This window comes from Lissotriton helveticus, chromosome 8 (genome assembly GCF_964261635.1).
Source record: "Lissotriton helveticus chromosome 8, aLisHel1.1, whole genome shotgun sequence".
Lineage (NCBI taxonomy): Eukaryota > Metazoa > Chordata > Amphibia > Caudata > Salamandridae > Lissotriton > Lissotriton helveticus.
Window position 1 is genome coordinate 1285121321 of NC_136069.1, and position 20105 is coordinate 1285141425.

Here is a 20105-nt window from a genome sequence, read left to right on the forward strand (position 1 = left end):
TTTTAAACCGAACCCAGACTCAGCACTTGACAATTGCACGTTTAACAGGTTATGAATTGACACTGTTCCAGCCACACATAGAAATCAGACGCTGCAACATTTTAAATCCAGCTACACTGTTACCGTCGGTTACTTCAGATCCTGCCACACATGACTGTGTGGAAGTTGTTAACACTATGACAAAGCCAAGACAAGATTTGACAGATATTGCATTACCTGATCCCGACCTGACACTTTATGTGGATGGTTCATGTATGAGAACAAGTACAGGAGAACTAGTAGCCGCGTATGCAGTGACTACTGAAACCGAAGTTATAGAAACACACCGTATTGACACCCTGTCCGCTCAAGCAGCAGAGCTAGTCGCTCTGACCCAAGCCTGCATACGTGCCAAGAACCTGAAAGTTAACATATACACAGATTCACGTTATGCATTCGGAGTCGTACACGACTTTGGAGTGCTCTGGCAAGAAAGAGGTTTCATGACTTCCCATGGAACCAAGATCCAGCATGGTCTCCTCATTCAAGCTCTGTTAGATGCAATACATTTACCGACAGCTATCGCTATCATGAAGTGCAAAGCACATACGAAAGTCACTGACATCATTTCCCAAGGTAACGATCTAGCAGATCGAACAGCCAAGCTTACAGCTCAGACTCCAGACATTCCGGTTAACACGACCCTGACACATACTCCAGATCAGACTACTTGTATGACAGTTAAGGACCCTACACAAGATGTCATAGATATACAGTCACATGCTACTCCCGATGAAATCAAGAAATGGTCCGAACAAGGAGGGGTCCAGACAGATCAAGGATGGTTGACGAAGGGAAAAGCCACATGGTTTCTCCCCGACTCTATGGTTCAAGTCATTATTAATACCGCACATAGTCCTGCACATTTAGGAGAAAAAGCCATGTTAGACAGCATCCAGAACCTTTGGTTTAACAAGCATTTACGAGCTGCAGCCAAGCAGAAAGTCCGTACCTGCATGACCTGTTGTCAGTTCAATCCAGGTAAAAGTGTCCCGGTGGAACAAGGTGGTTTCCAACCTCCTGACCACCCTTTTGAAGTCCTCCAGATGGATTATATTCAGATGGAGCGATGTCGAGGTTTCAAGTATGTCCTCGTAGTTGTATGCGCTTTGTCCAGGTGGACAGAAGCATATCCAGTCCCAGATTACACAGCTGCGACCACTGCCAGGCAGTTGGTTCGTGAGTATTTTCCCCGCTATGGATTACCTAGGGTCGTGTATTCAGATAACGGCCAGCCATTCTCATCCGAGCTTATGAAACAAGTTTCCCTTCTGTTAGGGTACCAGTGGAAGTTCCATTGTGTACGCCATCCTGAAGCAGCCGGTCTCGTAGAGAGACATAATCAGACTCTGAAAATCCGCCTTGCCAAAGTATGTAAAGAAAAAGGTGTAGACTGGCTAGTAGCCCTGCCAGTTGCTCTGTTCTATATGCGAATGGTTGCACATGCCAGATCAGGTCTGTCCCCGTATGAGGTCGTATTCGGCCGTCCTCCAAACATGTGGGGTACACCTAGACCCCGAAAGATTACCGATGTTTCCAGTAATATGCTGACAGATTACCAAGCTTCCTTGATGTCTGCCCTACACTCTTGTCGTTCACAGGTTGCCGCTGCATTTCCAGACAACACTGAGGTGAAACCGCATGAGATCGTTTCAGGTGATATGGTCTTTGTAAGGAACTTTGATCGTTCAAGTCCGCTGGAGCCCCGTTGGAAGGAGCCCCGTCTCGTCCTCCTCACCACCCAGACTGCAGTGAAAGTCGAGAATCGCAAGGGATGGATCCATACCAGCCATGTGAAAAAGTTTCATGGACTTAAGCAAAAGACATTCATTAAAGACTGCCCTATTCTCAAGGACTGCCCAGATACAGACTCTGAATTCAAAATTCCCCTATTAGAGAAAACTCCGCAGCAGGAGTATAAACAGAAACTCCGGTCTAGTAAAATAAGTCAGCCAGTTTAATTGTTTAAGTCCCTCTCGGGTGAAGCGGTTAGACAGGTTCCTGACATGTATGAGATAGACCCACACAGTGAGAGAGTTAGTCAAAACTCTAAGAGAATCCGTTATCGAAAAAATGTTTGCAGTAGATGCATTGTCACTCTGTTATTTCTTATGTTTTTGAGTCTTATGGTTACCTGCACAAGTTATGCTTTACATTTATGTTTTCCTATTTCACATGTACATATGTTTTCTAATGCCACAGTAGAGCACACATTTAGTGATCTGCCTCCTCATGAGCTATCCTATCGTCTTGCTATGCGAAATAATACCTTTATCCGAATGTTGCACTATTCACACCAGACCAGCAATGCCACTAATTGTTGGGTGTGTGGTCGACTCCCCCCTTTCCAGACACCGAAGGGAGTTCTGCCACTATTTCCTTATCCGTTTTCACATAATGGTTCGTGTGGAGCATGGTCCACGTTAACGTCATCCTCCACTGATATGTCCCTTCTTAATAGAACATGTTTCCCAGACAAGCGAGGTCTCACCCATAGAACAGGGTTAGATCTAGAAAATGAAGTATATAATTTAGGTAATTATTCCTCGAATGTTATGGTCCTGAATGTTCAGTCCGATACTACTTCAGACTTGCCTGCTATTTCAGTACTACCAGTCAAAGGCGAATTATGTGTCAGAAAGAATGGTTCTGCACATGTAGGACATAGTGATTGTACTACTATTGTCGAGTATAGTGACAGTGGGAAATCTATTTTCAAAGCCTCACGTCATTCTTATTTTGTTTGTGGTCAGACCGCATATGTTCGTCTGCCCCTCGATTGGGATGGAACATGTTACATTGCCTTCCTACTGCCACCAGTTTTTCTAGCCCCATCCGATTATCACAGAAACACACATCTAGTACACATTAGACATAAAAGGGAGATCGAGTCCCCGATTGTCGATCAAACTGAAACTGCTTTAGAACAGTATACAGACTTCAATAGAGGTTTCTTTTTCTTCATTGGACCTATCCAGAATAGTAAGTTAATACGTAGGTTAACCAGAACCCTTGAAGCAGTAGTGAATGAGACTACTTCCGCTCTAGGTAACTTAACTGAAGAACAATCTGCTATGAGATTTGTCGTGCTCCAAAATCGTCTCGTTCTTGACGTCATACTGGCCGATAGAGGAGGAGCATGTAGAGTCATCGGATCTAGTTGCTGCATTTTCATTCCTAATAACGCGCCGTCTGTTTATTCAGCTATAACCAGACTTCATAAAATTGCCCATCAGTTACACCAGAATCCAGGCACCTGGACATGGTCCGGTTGGCTCTGGAGTATAATTTCTGCCTGGGGATGGAAAGTATTGTCATTCCTAGGTATAGCAGTAATGATCATATTCAGTTGCTGCCTCTGTTTACAATGTGGCCCTGCGATTTGCGGCATTTGTGCTACATCCTGTATTCCTAGTCCTAAGTCCCGTTCCAAGACAATTCGAGACGAGCAAATGATGCTATATGAAATGATAGATGGTATCATGAATATTGATGTTTCCTGATGGAAACGTAGGGCACAAGGAGGGAATGTGGAAAAGTAAATTTTGCCATGTTATATGTGCCTACGTGTTCCTCATCCTATGTTATATGTGCATGATCGATATGCATATGTATCCCCTCATGATCGATTAAAGACGCATTTATAGTTGTGTCCAACTCTAGTATGCCAGTTTCCAGTTCTCGTGAAAGCAACGAGTATTAGGCCTATGTTGCCACGTTTTACAGTGTGCACGTTAATTCATTAAAATGTCCCCGTTTCTAGGCCTCGGAAGGGCCCGGACACCAGATTCAAGCTCCTGTCTCCTGAACCCTCTCCGAGGAGCGATACAGCCCCCACCTGTATCCCTGACCCTTCGCTTACTTCCTGCCTCACAGTGCCCGGCCCGGCCTGGCTCTGCCTGCCTGTCTGCCAAAAGTATGTTATGCTTCTAGTTATCAGTCCAGCCCTCCTTCTCTGCATTCCTAAGCTACTGAATCGCATCAACAGTTTCAGCTATAGTCTAGCCTTTCTGTCTCCGTGTAAGAGAAATACTGTATTAATATTCATAGAATATTCCTCGCACACGCAATACATGTAGAATAATGCATGCACCAGCCTTAGTGTCAAGTAGCCTTTACCCTGATAACTTTTGGATTCTATCAACATGTACTCCAGATACCAGATATGCCTTAGGTACATGTCGCCCTGACTCCGCAGACTTAAGTCTCCTCTTCTAGCGCAGAAGTCATAGCCCCCAGTTCTCCCTAGTAACACGTCATTGCCCGTTTGCGCGCACCACTAGGTTAGAGGTCCCAGCTCCTCAGGTAGCCCCCTCCATGTTTCCGCCTCATTCATGACACTTCCGTGACGTTCATATCACATGTCTATGTATACGCCCAGTACACGCCTCTTGTTACACCTACTTTATGCCTTATCTTTCGCGACTGCTACAAGTTACGCCTACTGCTATGCCTACTGTATTGAATGCTATTGTAAATGTAATGTATATATACCATGTACTGTTAATATGATGCAGCGTCCCTGCTCATGCCATTCCTGTCCCCGGCAGCTGCCATCCGTCTATTCCCATGCAGGCTGTCCTGTTCCTGTCCCTTATGCCTTATTAAAGCCTGTAAGACTCAAGATACCTCGAATCCTGACTCTTATTTATTGAGCTATCTGTTATTTGTATATCTTGTCAAAAATAGACCCGGTAATTAATTATTTATTTACCACAGACCCACCGTCGCGGCTGCAAGGACACTGAAAATATTGCAATGCAATTTAAATATCTTGATTTAATAAGCGGCGCTACCCGCCCGCCACCGCCAGGAATCCGGGCAGCACCCGAGTTATCCGGAGTGCGCTGCGCGCAGGGGGGCTGGACTGCTGCAGGTTGAGTGACAGTCCACACACTCACTCAGCTGCAGCAGCAGACAGTACCTGTAGTGCGCAAGTGAAGCTTGGGGCTGAAACTAGCCCGAGCATGCGCATAATATAAAGTTCCCCTTAGGGAGAGCGACCAGGGGGGTGCTGGTTTAACCGGGCCGCAGCCCCCGGCGTTACAGGGTGACTGGGCAAGCAGTCAGTGTGCCCCCCTAGCCAATCCTGGCGCTGCATGCAGCACCAGGATTGGCTGGTCCACCGCGCAGCAATCCATTATTGGATGCCACGTGTGGGTGGTGCACACTGCGTCAGCCGCACTGCCATAATGGCCAATCACTGTGTGACTTCATGTGAAGCCATGCAGTGAATGTCCATTTTGGGACGCGCTCAGAGCTGTGACGTCGGTTCTACTACTCTATCTCCGTAGCCTGGGACTCGCCTTGTGCGCAGGCTACTACAGCAGTCAGATCATGACAGGAGACTCCTGGACGACCGCTGCCTGAGGTGCTGTCACGACTTTCTCCTGACCTGTGTTGTTGTGCGGTGCCTGACTGTGTTGCTGACTGTTATCATCACGCACGTGCTCTGCGGTACACTAAACTACTAGTTAGTACGGAACCACCACCAGGTAAGGCCACAGTGCATACAGTTAACGACAAGATGATTGAGGAGTAGTAGTGTCCAACCTAACATTTTGGTTCAGATTAGTGTTGCGGAGGCGGACGGAGCCTTTTTCATTTTGTGGATTAGGACTCATGGCACCCTGGTTACACCAATTTTGAGGTCACTCACGATAAGCCTAGCAGAAATAACAGTGATCGATTCCCGTGGGGTCCATTCTTGTACGGGCTACTGACCGTCTGCTGCCCCACTGCACAGCCCAGCAGAACGCCGCCAACACCAGCACCCTCTGCCTCCCTTCCGCCGCCGCAGAATCCAGCCTCAGTGGCCGCAGTGTGGAGGGAGGCGACCGGGGAGAAACCACAACCCCCAGACGCCCCAGCGGCGGGAGCCGCGTCCAGCTGACCAACTCGCGCCAAGAGGCGTGCTAAAAGGACGCCGCCCCGGTGGAGCGGGGGTCCATTCTTGTGCGGGCTACTGACCGTCTGCTGCCCCACTGCACAGCCCAGCAGAACCCCGCCAACACCAGCACCCTCTGCCTCCCTCCCGCCGCCGCAGAATCCAGCCTTGCGGCCGCAGTATAGAGGGAGGCGACCGGGGAGAAACCACAACCCCCAGACGCCCCAGCGGCGGGAGCCACGTCCAGCTGACCAACTCGTGCCAAGAGGCGCGCTAAAAGGACGCCGCCCCAGCGTCGCCTGAGCGCCCGGGGCTAATCCCGGGCAAAGGGCGGGCCATCTGTGGCCGTCCGGGGTCGGCCTAGGACCGGACGGGCCACATTTCTAACATCCCCCCCCAAAAAAGGATCACCGATACTAGCAAAAGCCGTAAGAGGAACTTGTTATCTATCTGTGACTGTTCTGCCTTAGGGGCAATACATTGTATTCTTTGAAAAGACTAAATCCCCGTATACCCAAGCTACATGGGGAAACGAAAAGCAATGGAGTGGGGGAACGGAGCAGGCAATGCATCAAAGCTTCGCAAGGCGAAGAGAGTATCTAAAAAGATATGCCAAGCAGCAGATAGTGACGTTATGGATCGCATTGACTCCCTTGTGAATGAGTGTAGAGAAATTCTCGCTGTTGATCAGATAGAGACCTTTGCGACTGATAAGGGTGGGGACACTTTGAATCTATCCAATGCTCCAAATGATCATCCTAAAATACCAGCTATGATCAAGGCAAAACGGATACGTAAATCTAAGGAAAGTATGGCAAATCCTATTGAGGATTGTTTAATTGTACCAAGTGAATCTGTTAGCACAGTAGGCAGGACTACTCCCACTGATTCCGAGAGTGAGATTGAGCCATTGGCCTCAGCCCCGCAGGTACTTCTGGGAAACAGGTTTGCAGTTTTGGCTGAGGTCCATGAACAGTCTCCTTCTCACTTTAGTAACAATAGTAGCAGGGATAAGATGCTGCCTATGGACGTTGGTACTTTGTTCAATCTAGTTATCTTACTAAGGGATAAAATAGGGGCCTTGAGGTCATTGATAGTAAATGTAACCTCTATGATCACTGAAAAACGCGAAGGTGTATCAAAACCAACAAGTAAAGTGACTCCGCAAGTACGTAATCTATCTCAAACACGTACTGACGTCGTAAGTAAAGTACCCCTAGTTAAAACCCCGAACCAATCTAGTACCCAGAGACAGGGGAATATAGCTGGATTAAACACCGGGTGCCTAGCCCCGAAATTGAGGAATACAGGCCAGCCTCCCCAAGGCCTTAGAGGAGAGGGGTGTGGCCAAACAACAAGACAAACTATTAATGGGCCAGCTGGTCCCTATTTATACTCGGCTAAAGTCTCTGAGGGTCCACCAACCTTAGGGCCAAAAGACTTGGGTCCTAAACCAAGTAGCCTTTATAATAAAGTACTCTCCTCTAAGAATAAAATATATATGACCAATGTTCCGAAACTTACGAAGGGTAAGCCTGGCAACAGCGAGCCCCCGGATTCTCTAACCAACAAAGCCATTCATTGGCTGCGCCATGTTAGAGGATGCCGTTCGGTGACTAGGGAGGATAATGTAGAGGCGAAGAGATTGAGCTCCCCAAATCTTGTAGGTGACTCTATAGAGCTAACTCTGAAATCCCCATTCCTTGCAGAAAACCTTTTCGCACTGGAGTTTAGATGCAGTGCCCCATCTCCTTCTCAGATCCAGCTAAGGAAAACATGCCCCCACACCTTGGTGTCCACCCCTGCACTTCCTGTAAGACTAGGCAGTAGGTTTAACTCTGGGCTAGATAATAACGACTGACAATCATTGGCCTTACAGACAGAAGGTAGTGAGAATTGGATGGCAACCAATGATAGGGAGGGTATGCACAGAGTGGTAAGAAATGGCTCACCTAGTTCTGAAGAGTGTGATGTTACCTCCTTAGTAAGCCCTAACCTTGAGCCAGATCCTGGGAGTTGGGTTGTGTTGGAACCTAATGATGTCAGGTCACCTAGGGTAGCCTGGCCTAGGGTGAGGCAAAAATCAAAAGAGGCACATGTGTAAAGGTTGCAAACCACCCAGCAGTAATCCAATGCAATATCACTCAAAAATGACGCTACACCAATGTTTGGAAAAATACGAGCTTGTTTATAAAAATATTCTTTGCTCTCTTGTCTTCAGAAATCACAGTTCAGTCTATTACATTTATCCATGAAACTATTATGATTTTCAAAGTTGCCAAATCATGTCATTAAGCAGTTTTTCAACTTAACAGCACATTACATTTAGTCATGAGTTTAGTAAATTCCTCAGAATTGCCAAAACAATCACACTACTTGGCTTTCTAACATTGCATCACATTACAGTAGTTCACAAGAAGCAGTGTCTGCACTTCCCTAGAAAAGGTTTGCACATTTACTCCCTCTCCACCACTAACATCCAGAAGAATTAGTGAGCCTTACTCACTTTAGTTGCCCTATAAAAGCTCCTCACCAGATCTAACAAAAGTAAGGGGGAGGGATTGGTATAAAGTAGTCTAATCACAGAGGGGGAACATCCTGCATTGAAAATTATGTCTCAGTAGTTTCTTACAAGAAGCTTGATGGCATTCCCCAGTACCAGCCCAATCCTTGTTTGGCCAACTGGAAGTCTTTGTTCCTTTGAAGGAGACTCTATGGCCTCCAACGTTCCCCTCAAAACCTCCTTACTTCATTTGTGTTGGGCCCCCCATGGGCCTGTGTTTCTGTCTGGCAGGGGTGGAAGGAACCAATCTTCCCCGGCACTCGATGCGGTCCTTCGCCCCTCCTCCCCTGCTCAAGTCCGCTCCTTCTCGTTGGAGCTTAGGCAGAGAAAGGGGTTTCACAAGCGGAGAAGCGCCAGTGCTCGCTTCCCGCCCGCTTCCTTGGGGATCTCCCGTCAGCCGATCCGCGACGTATCCCCCGCAGCGGTACTACCGCGCATGTGCGGGAGACTAGCGGACCAAGACCGGAGTCTGCCCCGCCCGCCTACCGCTGGTAGTGGCTCTCCCGCGGGCCTGCTCGCTCCTAGGCCCCTCCTGACAGGGAGAACTGAATCCGCCTAGGGCATGCGTAAAGGTGCCCGGCTTCCGCACAGCCAGTCCCCTTTTCCTCAGGTCAGTGGCGCCGCCTCACCAACGCGGCCGGTGCCCCAGGGGTCCTGATCACGGCTGAATCGGCGCTGCCACTAGGATTCCGACACCCCTCTCCTTCCTCTGACTCATGAGTGGAAAAGGTGATTCGCCGACTGCACGACCGGTAAGGGACCTCAGGGTCACAAGGGCAGTAACCTACTTTAACCCCCAAGGAGATGGGTAATAGAGATGAATCTCCTCACGTATAAGCTCCCAGTTCTCTATCCTTATCAGGGACCTACTATCTCTCTGTACTGGACAGGGGCTGGTGATAGGGGGGCACTCAGTTCCGTTCTCACAGCAGGGACCTTCGCAGTTCCACAGTCCACTGGCATTAACCCCTTCACCTAACTGTCCAGGGTCAGCAGGACAAAACTAACTTGGCTAGGACAACAGGAATGGGGGGGTTGGTGAACCCAGACAGAGGGCAACCCTTGTAGACCAGTCCACCCTTCAGGACCCTACCCCTTCCAGACCTCAGCCTTCACTCTAGCTGTTCCTCACTAGCAAGACAAAATGGCTGTCCAGCATTCCGCCTTTTATAGGCTGACCCTCAGAGGTCCAGAAGGGACCAGAAGGTTCTGGAATACCCTATTCTATCCTATGGGACAGGTTCCAGGTATGTCAGTTATGACAGTTGGTAGCCACCATTTTGTGACTCCCAGGAAATTCCTGTAAGGAAAGGCCTATAGGCCTGAGGTGAAAAATTATGAGGGCGAAAGAGCACCTATCCCCTAGACCAACACCTTGAAAAATCTAGTGGACACAAAAATAAATAAAGGCATGAGGGGCAAAAAGGGGACAAAATAAATAATAAATTGGAGGGACTACGCAAAAAGTCAGACAGGTCTAACACGCGTCCCCCCCAGCTGAAAGTGGGGAGAGCTACCCAACCCCTTGGGAGTCCTCATCACTAAGGCGGAAATACCTAGAGAGACCGTCTGCATTGGCGTGGTCCACTCCAGGTCGGTGTTCCACCCGGAAGTCCATTCCCTGTAGGGAGATGGACCATCTCAGCAACTTGGGATTCTCCCCCTTCATCTGCATCAGCCAACGAAGGGGTCGGTGGTCAGTCCGAACCAGGAAGTGCGAGCCAAACAAGTATGGCCGCAGCTTCTTCAGTGCCCACACCACCGCGAAAGCTTCCCTCTCAATTGCACTCCACTTCTGTTCCCGGGGAAGCAGTCTCCTGGATAGGAAGACTACAGGCTGATCCAGGCCCTCTTCATTCAGTTGCGATAACACAGCCCCAATGCCAAGTTCTGATGCATCTGTCTGGACAATGAACTCCTTGGAGAAGTCTGGGGCCCTCAGGACCGGTGCTGCACACATTGCCTGCTTCAGTTTTTCAAACGCTTGCTGACAAGCTTTCGTCCAAACTACCCGTCGAGGTTGTTTCTTTGAGGTGAGCTCTGTGAGGGGCGCTACAATAGTGCCATACCCCTTCACAAAGCGATGGTAGTAGCCTGTGAGGCCCAGGAAAGCTCGGACCTCAGTCTGTGTCTTGGGGGATTCCCAGGCCATGATTGCCTCAATCTTTGCCTGCAGGGGCTGCACTGTCCCCCTACCCACCAAGTGTCCAAGGTACACAACCGACCCCTGCCCAATCTGGCATTTGCTGGCCTTGATTGTCAATCCAGCCTGTTTCAGGGCCTGGAGAACTGCTTGCAAATTTTGCAAATTGTCCTCCCAACTGCTACTGAAGACAGCAATGTCATCCAGGTAAGCAGCGGAGAAAGCCTCCATTCCGGAGAGGACCTGATTCACCAGCCGCTGAAAAGTGGCAGGGGCATTTTTGAGCCCAAAGGGCATCACGCAAAATTGGAAGTGTCCCTCAGGCGTGGAGAAGGCTGACCTTTCCTTTGCTCGATCTGTCAAGGAGATCTGCCAGTACCCTGAAGTGAGGTCAAAGGTACTTAGGTATTGGGCAGCTCCTAGCCGGTCAATTAACTCATCCTCCCTAGGGATCGGATGGGCATCAGTTTTTGTAACTGAGTTCAGTCCCCGGTAATCCACACAGAACCTCAGTTCTGGCGTGGTGCCCGGTGGAGCGGCTTTTGGCACTAGCACCACCGGACTGGACCAAGGGCTGTTGGAAGGTTCTATAACTCCTAGCTCTAGCATCTTGGCAACCTCTCCATGGATGCTAGCCTTCACCTTGTCGGACAGCCGGTAGGTCTTTAACTTCACTGGTGGGCTGTTCCCTGTGTCCACATCATGGGTACACAGGTGAGTCCTTCCCGGGACAAGGGAGAACAACGTACAGTACTGCTCCAGTATCTGGCGGCAGTCCTCCCGCTGTTCAGGAGTTAGAGTGGGAGAGAGAATCACTCCCTCCACTGATCCATCCTTTTCCTGAGACGAGAACAAGTCCGGGAGAGGTTCGCTTTCCGCTTCCTCACCCCCATCAGTCACCATCATTAAGATGACCTCGGGCCTCTCATGGTGGGGTTTGAGCCGGTTGGCATGCAGCACCCGTAGGGGCTGTCGAGGGGTCTTAAGGTCCACCAGGTATGTGGCCTTACCCTTCTTTTCCAACACTTCAAATGGGCCTGTCCAGCGATCCTTGAGGGCACTAAGCTCTCCAGGCTCCATCACCCACACTTTCTGGCCAGGCTCCAGTTCCACCTGGTGAGCATTGTGGTCATACCACTCTTTCATGACTGCCTGGCTGGCCTCCAAGTTGTCAGAAGCTTGCTTCCACAACTTCGCCATTTGGCTCCTGAAGGCCAGCATGTAGCTCACCACATCCTGGGGGGGTTTCCTGGGAGTCTTTTCCCAACCATCCTTTACCAGGCTGAGAGGACCGCGTACAGGGTGCCCATACAGAAGTTCAAAGGGGCTGAAGCCCACTCCCTTCTGTGGCACTTCCCTGTAGGAGAATAGCAAACAGGGTAGGAGGACGTCCCATTTCCTCCGCAGGCTTTCAGGCAGACTTCTGATCATGTCCTTCAAGGTCTGGTTGAACCTCTCGACCAGTCCATTTGACTGGGGGTGATAAGGAGTGGTGAACCGGTAAGTCACTCCACACTCCTTCCACATTGCCCGCATGTAAGCTGACATAAAGTTGGTCCCCCTGTCAGACACAACTTCTTTGGGGAAACCTACTCGGGTAAAGATCCCCATTAGGGCCCTAGCCACCACAGGTGCAGTGACAGTCCTCAGAGGGATTGCCTCTGGGTACCGTGTGGCATGATCCACCAGAACCAGGATAAACCTGTGACCAGCTGTTGTCGGTGGATCCAATGGCCCTACAATGTCGATGCCCACCCTTTCAAAGGGGGTGCTAACGACTGGAAGTGGTTCCAGGGGAGCTTTCAGCTTCACCCCTGTTTTCCCACTGGCCTGGCAGGATACACATGTCCGACAGTAGGTGTTGGACGCCACTTTCATCTGAGGCCAGTAAAAGTGGAGGACAAGCCGAGCAAAGGTCTTGTCCTGCCCTAAGTGTCCTGCCAAGGGTATAGCATGAGCCAATTCCAGCAGAAAGGCTCGGTATTGTTGCGGTACTACCAAGGCCCTTGATGAACCAGGTAAGGGTACCTTGGGTTCACTGTAGAGGAGTCCACCCTCCCAGTAAATATGGTAGTGTCCCGTAACATCACCTGCTGCCTGGGCTTCAGCCTGTCGCCTCAGTCCCTCAAGGGTAGGGCACTCCCTCTGCCCCTTACAGAATTCCTCTCTGGTAGGCCCTCCCTCCACATGCCACTCAGCAGGGATGGGTAGGTCTTCTAGAGAGACTACTTCCCCCTCCACGGACTCCTGGTCCACCACCGCAGGTGGCCGATCTGTCACATGGGGTGTGGAAGCCGAAGCAGGCTCTTCCTGTCTTCGGATCTGTCCCTTTTTGGTAGCGGGTTGGGCCATTGTTCCAGGCTCTAACCCAGGTGAACTCCCTCTCTGGGCAGTCGCAGACCTTGGGCTCACACAGGCCCAGTCAGGTGTACCCAGCATTGCAGAGTGCGTCCGGTATTCCACCTCTCTCCAAGCGTTGTGCTCCATTTCATTCCCCAGCAGACAATCAACTGGCACGGCAGGGCTTACGGCAACTCAAAGTGAACCTGCAACCCCTTCCCACTCAAAGGGAACCTCAGCCACGGGATAGTGGCCCATTCTGCCGTCAGCCATCGCGGCGGGGTGGAGTACATTGGGAACCACCTGCTCTGGAGACACCAGTTGACTTCTCACCATAGTCATACTGGCTCCTGTATCTCTCAGAGCCTCCCCTCTCTGGCCATTGATGGTGATCCATTGCCCATACTTCACAGTATTTGGGGGCACCTGGATCTTAGGAACCATCTCCCGTTCTCCCAGGGACACTAAGGTGACACCCGCCCACTCACCCCCCTTATCTAAGGGCAACTCCTCCCCGAGCGCTACACTAGCTACTCCCGGTGGTTTTCCTCCGGTGGGAGGGGGTGGTCTCTTTGGGCATCTGACATCTCCCTTATAATGTCCAACACCACCACACTCGAAGCAGTGGAGAACCCTTGGCTGCTGCTTTGGCCTGGATTAGGGTTCCTGGGCGGGTTTGCCTTAGGGGTGAAACCTGTTCCCTTTCCCTGGAAATTGTTTTGGGGACCTTTAGAGAACTCCCTCTTTTTATCTCCCCCCTCCTTCTTCTGAGGGGCGCCCTGTCCGGCCTTTTGGGAATCCCCTCCAGTCCCCTTTGAGGACACCCGGGTACTTGCCCAGATGTCCGCCTCCTCTGCAAGCTTCCGGGGATTGGTCAGCTTGCTGTCCACCAGGTGTTGGCGCAGCTCAGGAAAGCATTTCTCGAGGAGGTGCTCTTTCAAAAATAGATCATACAACCCCTCATAATCCTTCACCTCACTGCCCTTTACCCAGCCCTCTAATGCCTTTCTTGCATAATCAAGGAAGTCCACCCAGTTCTGGGTGCTTAACTTGTGGCTCCCCCTGAACTTCTGGCGATACCTTTCTGGGGTAAGCCCAAACTTCCTTACCAATGCTAGCTTCATGGTGGGGTAGTTGGTTTGCTCCTCTGGTTCCAGGGCCAGCAAGGTGTCCCGACCAGTAGGAGGCATGTACTTATACAAACCACCCCCCCAGTGCTTCTCCTGCGCCCCATGGGCTCTTAGGGAGACCGCATAGGCAGCCAACCATTTGGCTATGTCATCCCCCTGACTATAGCTAGCAATGAGGTCTTTAGGCAAATAGGGTCTGGACTCCCTGGATGTTTCTTTGGATTTGCTGCCACCATTCATCACAGGAGGGGACCCCCGTTGCAGGGTCTGGAGTTCTAACTCTTTCAACCTGAACTCATGAGCCATCCTCCGCTCTTCCTTCTCCTGCTCCAGCTTAGCCAACTCCCATTTTAATTTTCTCATTTCCCTCCTGTCAGTGAGCTCTGCTTCGGTCAAGCTTCCCCCGGAGTCACTACTGCCCCTCCTGGAGTAGGACACTGGTCCTGGGAGTAGGTTTTCCCCCTCTGAGTGGAATAATCCATCTATCTCCACAACCGTGTCCCGGTCTGTCCCTTCATCCTCCTCCTTCCCTTCTTTGTGTGCTTCCACCCAAGCCCTTAGACTGGTCTGGAGTTCCCCCTTCCTGGAACCATGCTTAAAAAATACCCCCATTTGTTGGCAGAAATCATTCAGTTGGGCCACAGAATAAGTGTCCAGTTTTTCCAGTGCAAATTCCATTTTGCAAAAGGCAATACAAAGTTACACACACAAGGAAATTTGAGTTGCAAGGGCAACCTGAAGCTACCTCCACCCCACCACCAGGAACAAATTTGGAAAAAAGAAACAAAATAAAAATTAGGAGGGCCGCTAGGAGAAAACTCCTGGTGTAGGCTAGTGGATTACACTCAATTACTACAGAGTAGTTGCAACCACAGTCAAGATCCCACCGCTAGACACCAACTTGTTGGAACCTAATGATGTCAGGTCACCTAGGGTAGCCTGGCCTAGGGTGAGGCAAAAATCAAAAGAGGCACATGTGTAAAGGTTGCAAACCACCCAGCAGTAATCCAATGCAATATCACTCAAAAATGACGCTACACCAATGTTTGGAAAAATACGAGCTTGTTTATAAAAATATTCTTTGCTCTCTTGTCTTCAGAAATCACAGTTCAGTCTATTACATTTATCCATGAAACTATTATGATTTTTAAAGTTGCCAAATCATTTCATTAAGAAGTTATTCAACTTAACAGCACATTACATTTAGTCATGAGTTTAGTAAATTCCTCAGAATTGCCAAAACAATCACACTACTTGGCTTTCTAACATTGCATCACATTACAGTAGTTCACAAGAAGCAGTGTCTGCACTTCCCTAGAAAAGGTTTGCACATTTACTCCCTCTCCACCACTAACATCCAGAAGAATTAGTGAGCCTTACTCACTTTAGTTGCCCTATAAAAGCTCCTCACCAGATCTAACAAAAGTAAGGGGGAGGGATTGGTATAAAGTAGTCTAATCACAGAGGGGGAACATCCTGCATTGAAAATTATGTCTCAGTAGTTTCTTACAAGAAGCTTGATGGCATTCCCCAGTACCAGCCCAATCCTTGTTTGGCCAACTGGAAGTCTTTGTTCCTTTGAAGGAGACTCTATGGCCTCCAACGTTCCCCTCAAAACCTCCTTACTTCATTTGTGTTGGGCCCCCCGTGGGCCTGTGTTTCTGTCTGGCAGGGGTGGAAGGAACCAATCTTCCCCGGCACTCGATGCGGTCCTTCGCCCCTCCTCCCCTGCTCAAGTCCGCTCCTTCTCGTTGGAGCTTAGGCAGAGAAAGGGGTTTCACAAGCGGAGAAGCGCCAGTGCTCGCTTCCTGCCCGCTTCCTTGGGGATCTCCCGTCAGCCGATCCGCGACGTATCCCCCGCAGCGGTACTACCGCGCATGTGCGGGAGACTAGCGGACCAAGACCGGAGTCTGCCCCGCCCGCCTACCGCTGGTAGTGGCTCTCCCGCGGGCCTGCTCGCTCCTAGGCCCCTCCTGACAGGGAGAACTGAATCCGCCTAGGGCATGCGCAAAGGCGCCCGACTTCCGCACAGCCAGTCCCCTTTTCCTCAGGTCAGTGGCGCCGCCTCACCAACGCGGCCGGTGCCCCAGGGGTCCTGATCACGGCTGAATCGGCGCTGCCACTAGGATTCCGACACCCCTCTCCTTCCTCTGACTCACGAGTGGAAAAGGTGATTCGCCGACTGCACGACCGGTAAGGGACCTCAGGGTCACAAGGGCAGTAACCTACTTTAACCCCCAAGGAGATGGGTAATAGAGATGAATCTCCTCACGTATAAGCTCCCAGTTCTCTATCCTTATCAGGGACCTACTATCTCTCTGTACTGGACAGTGGCTGGTGATAGGGGGGCACTCAGTTCCGTTCTCACAGCAGGGACCTTCGCAGTTCCACAGTCCACTGGCATTAACCCCTTCACCTAACTGTCCAGGGTCAGCAGGACGAAACTAACTCGGCTAGGACAACAGGAATGGGGGGGTTGGTGAACCCAGACAGAGGGCAACCCTTGTAGAGCAGTTCACCCTTCAGGACCCTACCCCTTCCAGACCTCAGCCTTCACTCTAGCTGTTCCTCACTAGCAAGACAAAATGGCTGTCCAGCATTCCGCCTTTTATAGGCTGACCCTCAGAGGTCCAGAAGGGACCAGAAGGTTCTGGAATACCCTATTCTATCCTATGGGACAGGTTCCAGGTATGTCAGTTATGACAGTTGGTAGCCACCATTTTGTGACTCCCAGGAAATTCCTGTAAGGAAAGGCCTCTAGGCCTGAGGTGAAAAATTATGAGGGCGAAAGAGCACCTATCCCCTAGACCAACACCTTGAAAAATCTAGTGGACACAAAAATAAATAAAGGCATGAGGGGCAAAAAGGGGACAAAATAAATAATAAATTGGAGGGACTATGCAAAAAGTCAGACAGGTCTAACAGGTTGACACTGCTTCTAATCAACATCAAGGTCTGCTAAAGGAAACGGAACAAGATTCGTCTTTGGTGAACCATGTAAACCCTCTACTGAATCCCCCGGTTGGCATTGTGGACAATGTGGGAAAACTACTCTCATGGAACATTGCTGGGTTGGGTTCTAAACTGAACTCTGGCGACTGGCTTTTTTTTGTTAATTCTTATGATTTAAGTATATTCCAGGAGACATGGTTATGCGAACCATCCTTTGCACAGGGATACCTGAATTACTCTGTGCCAGCACTAAAGGGTCCAAAGGGGAGACCTATGGGTGGTTTAACCATATGGGTCCGTCAGACTTTAAAACTAGCTGTCAAGGCAATAGACACCTCCCACAGAGACATACAACTAATCAGAATGAGCTCTGACACTCTGGGGTCGCTTGATATTTACAATGTTTATGTAAGGAGCAAAAAGGGTGGGAGGTCAGCGGTTTTAGCGGCCTTGGGTTCCCTCCTTGATACTCATTCACAAGATAGTAACATTGTCATTGCAGGTGATTTTAACCGAACATTTGAACCCTTAGCCATAGATGACGATTTTCTCGGGGACGAAGAGGATATGCAATGGGGAGTCCCCAAATTAGAGCTGAAATCAGTTGTACGCTGGACCGAGGATGTCATTAGTATGAATGCCTCATGCTATGAAAAAGGGTTAAGAGCGTTAAATGGGAGGACTTTAAGTGACAAAAATGGGTCTAGTACATTTGACAACGGGCGCCATAAAAGCAGAATTGACTATGTCTTATGTAGCCTGAAATTATGGCCATTGGTCTGTGACATGGAGGTTGTGTGGAGGAGTGAGAGCGACCACAACCCTCTGTGTACAGAGCATAAATGGTGGACTCCCACCAATGGGCCCATAGGCTCTAATGTCCTTATTCCTCCCTTAATTGTCCCTACAAATGACATGCGCAGGCTTAGGTGGGTAAATGTAGTGACCAACCAGCAGGCTATTGCCAATATTAACTGTTAGGTAGATAATGCAATACTAGCTCTAGAACTCATTAACTCCTCTAGTTCTGGGTCGAGTACTGTGGATGAAATCCACAATACTCTTTTTTGTACAATCAAAAACCATTTCCCGAAGCCCGTAAAAATCACAAGAGCGAGTGCCCCCAAACATGCAAAATGGTTTAATGCCCATTGTAGGGATGCACGCCTGGCTCTTGGTCCTGCCATAAAAGGGAGACAGCCCATTGCTATTCGATTTGCTAGAAACGAATATAAGGCTAGTATAGCGAAGGCAAAGAAAACCTGGAACGAGCATCATTGGTCTGAGTTAAAAGTAGCCTGCGATAGGAACGATTCTAGGTTATTCTGGAGCATTGTTAAGTGGGGTAGTGAGGGGCAACCCGATCCCCCAGGTAACAATGTTCCTGAAGAGGAGTGGGTAAAATACTTTAAGGCACAGTATGCTGATCCTAAACAGGTCCCTACATTGGTGGGTATAAGTCCATCCCACTTTAAAGATAAGTCCTTTAGCCTAAAAGAGATCATGGCGGCCTTGAGCTCTGTGTCCAGTGGGCGTGCTCCTGGACTAGATGGAGTACCAGCGGACGTTTTTATTAACGATAAGGAACGCTGGTGTAAGTACATTTACCTTCTTATTAACGCTATTGCCCAGGGTGCAGAGGTACCGACATCCTGGCAGGGGGCGGTGATAATACCAGTGTTTAAGAAGGGTGACCGTTCACAGCCTGGCAATTACAGGCCGATAAGCCTTATTGATACCATCCAAAGGTAGTGGGCCGTGTGATTGCGAACAGGCTGCTTGACTGGGCAGAGGAGAACAACACTCTGTCACCTTTCCAAGCTGGATTGTGGTACTGGGGGGGAAGTCTATAGGCAGCCTTTGTTGACTTGCGGGCTGCCTTCGACCTAGTGCCAGGGTCCAAGCTGTGGTCAGTCCTCAAGACTATGGGTGTTCCTACAGAATTATTGTCATTGATAATAAGACTCCACGAAACAAACGTTGCCAGGATTCAGTGGGGGGGACATGGTAAGGTGACTGCGGACTTCCTGGTTGAGCGGGGCGTCCGGCAAGGTTGCTCAACGGCACCCACCCTTTTTACACTATTCATTAATGGCGTTGTAGCCCGCATGTTGTTTGCGAAGGTGGAAGCTCCCTCACTATCCGGCATAAAAATGCCTATTTTAATGTTCGCAGACGACACGCTCATCCTATCAAAGACTCCGAGCGGCCTCCAGAGTGCTTTGTCCATCTTTGATCTATTCTGTGGGGAACATGGCCTAGAGGTCAATCTAGCCAAAACAAAACGTATGGTTTTTAACCCCCACCGTAGCTTCAAATCTAAAATCATTATGAATGGCCGCCCTCTGGAGATGGTGAATGCTTTCACATATTTGGGGATTCACATATCGAGCAGGAACAGGTGGAGCCATCATATAGATCTTGCCACACTGAGACATAGACAACTGTCAGGTGCTATTAGCTCAGAGCATAGAAAATCCCTGACTAAACCTGTAAAGCCTGCTCTCCAGGTATATGGAGCAAAGGCTCTTGGCTCCGCACTTTATGGTGCTGAGCTATCGGGGTTTGAGAAGGTGGCTGCACTTCAATCCTCGGAAAATAAGTTTCTCCGGGCAATAACTGGTGTACCTAAATGTACTCCCTTGCTGCCCCTGAGGTATGATCTGGGCAGAAAAGCGGTTACAGACTTGGTCAGGCTTCGACCGATTCTGTATTTGCGAAGGCTCTGGACGACTCCTGAGCTTTCCCATTATGCCGAGGGGTTCCTAGATATTATTAAGGCAGATGTGTTTCACAAAATCGAGTGGCTCAAATCACTCAATGCAATTTTGAATGAGCTTGGTATGAGTTCACTTTGGGTAGATCCAGCGGGATCGCCTTTTCCGACTAAAAGAGTCTTAAAAGAAATTTACTGGGAGAAGGTAGCCTCTTGGAGCTGGGGTAGCTCGAGTACAGGATCTATGGCTGGAACATTCCTAGAAGCTACATTTTATCCCTGCCTGAAACCCTATTGGGACATCATAACAAGGCCTGGCGATAGAAAGCTCCTTT